Here is a 3,538-nt window from a genome sequence, read left to right on the forward strand (position 1 = left end):
GGATAACCGGAACCGAGTAAATTCTAGGAACCGGAACCGATAATATAAAAATTTGATAACCGTATCCGGAACCGGAACCGATATTTGTAAAAAAATGATAACCGAAACCGGAACCGGAACCGAGTTTTTCTTTGTTTTAAACGGTTCTATAACTTTATTTACCAACATTTAGCGAATGTTGAAATTTAGTAATTAAACTACCTAATTTACTATTAGTTTTTCATATAAGCTCATCTTTATCCTATCTCAGATAACTCTTTGTGGATTTCTACGTAACTGTTAACTGACACACCCTTACGTATTGTCAATTGAAAATGGGCTCGTCCTCCAAATGTTTGCTTTCAAAACTGGCATAATCCGGAAATCCGCGATAGTTTTAGTTTTATTTTCTTCAGTCGGAAAACTCGACACAATTTCACAAATGTAGCAAAGGCCACAATATCTACTGCTACTTATGTGCCTTCCAAGCAATTATTTGTTGATCCCCTTCGCAACCGAGTTAGAGGAGAAATAGCAGGAAAGCCAGTGGCGTAAATAAAGCCCCGGCAGACTCCGCAATGCGGGGGGAGGCTTCCATCAAGGGGACCCCAAATTGCCTATGGGAGTGTGTACAGTCCAACCGCCCTAGGCCACGTCTAGTTTTTCTCTTGTCAGCTCAAGTTAATGTTTTACTTGCTTCAAATATTTCTTTGTTTCAACAGGCGCGCCCAAAACTTTATGAATATAATTATACAAACACAATAACAGTCGCATAAATATCCAAACAACGTACATAATGAAAGTAACATCCTGAAGTTTGAAAATTATCGAGACAAGTGTTTTATAGCAGATCGTTAATCCTTGTAAATTAATAAATAAGTTGTGTTTCCGAATTTAAAGTTTTTAAGGTAAGGCTAATAACAATAATATAAAACGAAATAATATGGACTCCATTTAGAACGATATACTCAACTGAAATCAAAACATGTCATAGAAATTTTGCTGGAAGGGGCAACTAATGTTATTGCCCCTTCAAGCAAAATTCTGCGCCCCTGCCTCATTTCATTGAGAAATATAAAGACGGGATTTCTATGACATGTTTTGATTTCAGTTGAGTATATCGTTCTAAATGGAGTCCATATTATTTCGTTTTATATTATTGTTATTAGCCTTACCTTAAAAACTTTAAATTCGGAAACACAACTTATTTATTAATTTACAAGGATTAACGATCTGCTATAAAACACTTGTCTCGATAATTTTCAAACTTCAGGATGTTACTTTCATTATGTACGTTGTTTGGATATTTATGCGACTGTTATTGTGTTTGTATAATTATATTCATAAAGTTTTGGGCGCGCCTGTTGAAACAAAGAAATATTTGAAGCAAGTAAAACATTAACTTGAGCTGACAAGAGAAAAACTAGACGTGGCCTAGGGCGGTTGGACTGTACACACTCCCATAGGCAATTTGGGGTCCCCTTGATGGAAGCCTCCCCCCGCATTGCGGAGTCTGCCGGGGCTTTATTTACGCCACTGGCTTTCCTGCTATTTCTCCTCTAACTCGGTTGCGAAGGGGATCAACAAATAATTGCTTGGAAGGCACATAAGTAGCAGTAGATATTGTGGCCTTTGCTACATTTGTGAAATTGTGTCGAGTTTTCCGACTGAAGAAAATAAAACTAAAACTATCGCGGATTTCCGGATTATGCCAGTTTTGAAAGCAAACATTTGGAGGACGAGCCCATTTTCAATTGACAATACGTAAGGGTGTGTCAGTTAACAGTTACGTAGAAATCCACAAAGAGTTATCTGAGATAGGATAAAGATGAGCTTATATGAAAAACTAATAGTAAATTAGGTAGTTTAATTACTAAATTTCAACATTCGCTAAATGTTGGTAAATAAAGTTATAGAACCGTTTAAAACAAAGAAAAACTCGGTTCCGGTTCCGGTTTCGGTTATCATTTTTTTACAAATATCGGTTCCGGTTCCGGATACGGTTATCAAATTTTTATATTATCGGTTCCGGTTCCTAGAATTTACTCGGTTCCGGTTATCCGTTGCATCCCTAGAAACCTTAGGCATCTTTATGAAATGTATATTTGATATAAGTAAGAATGATACACTTAAGAATATTAAAGCCATGGCTTTATCTAACTCTATAATGTCAATAGTGCGGGCTCGCTCATATGTGCCTCGGATCCTTTGGCGTTTAGCAGTTCACCTTCACAGAATATTTGGTTCTAAGCAATTATTAGACATTAATATTTCGAAACTTGGTTTTTGTTCCTCTTACAAAGAAGTTTTAAAATTTGAGTATTCCGCTGTGTTTATTTCCCAAATAACGTACGAAAGTGACGCCTTTGTCCAGTTGGTATTTGACAACGCGGACTTTAACATACGAACCTTGGACGGGCACGACACCTTTCATTTCATGGATGGAGTGGCTCGCGTTATTCCCGAAAATGCAGCTCAAATTTGTCAGGAAATACCCAGACCTAAGAGTACATATAATGCCGAGAAAGTCGGCAAGTTTTTAAATATACCTGTAAAATGTTTTAAGAAGGCTTTGAATTCGAATAGACTTGGTGACATAGAAATAAGTAAGATTGAGATAAATTTGGACAATTCTGAAAAACTCAGAAAAAACAGATACTTAAATACGTTATGGGCATGTGCAAAATATTTTAGCCAAGATGGTCTAGTTTCTTGGAATGGGTACATGAGTACCGCTGCTCCCACATCTGAATTTTCCACAACCTGAGCAATTGCTCTACCATTCATCAACTTGGATCCAGGAAACGTAAATACAAAATATACTGCCCTAAGTCTTCGGCCATTGTTTGGGAACTTTTGACCAGCCATTATTTCTAAATGCTGTAGACGTTACGGAAAGCGTTGGAAACGAAGATCCTGTTTCAGGAGTAATCGAACGTTTGGGGAGGTTTTCACACAGGCATGTCTATTTTGGGATCAATAGGATATTTTATGGATTCTAACGGTCTCAGAGCTTTGGCAAACAGTTTACGCCAAGAATACAGCTCAGTGGTCACGTATACTCAAGAGAGATAAGATCTAATTTTCTAACGCAGCAAGCTTCATCTTCAATTATTTTAAAAAGATGCGGATTAGAAGATATGCTACTTGAAGAACTGGAATTAATATATAAAGATCCCACTGACGACAACGTTGAAAGTGAAAATCTAGTAGGCATTCATACTAGGTTGGAAGACGAAATGTGAAAATGCGCTAATGCCAGAAGAACTGGATTATGTTATGGGATATTATAGAAATTGTCAAGCTATTTATTCATGCCGAAAGAAGTGGTAATTGGGAATTACACCTTAACTGTATCGTCCAAATGGTTCTTTATTTTTTTTCGAGTAGTGTTGTACACATAATTTCATCCCAAATTAGTAATACAACCATATACCGCATTTGTAGATGGCGCCACCTAAGTAGGGAGGTGAGAGAGTTACTCCCATCACAAGCGGACTTGGGGGCATTAGAGACGAGTCGGGCCCACTTTTTTCCCGGCTCGACATCATGGAAGCAC

Source organism: Leiobunum rupestre, chromosome 11 (assembly GCF_980474605.1).
Source record: "Leiobunum rupestre chromosome 11, qqLeiRupe1.1.hap1, whole genome shotgun sequence".
NCBI classification, from domain to species: Eukaryota; Metazoa; Arthropoda; class Arachnida; order Opiliones; family Sclerosomatidae; genus Leiobunum; species Leiobunum rupestre.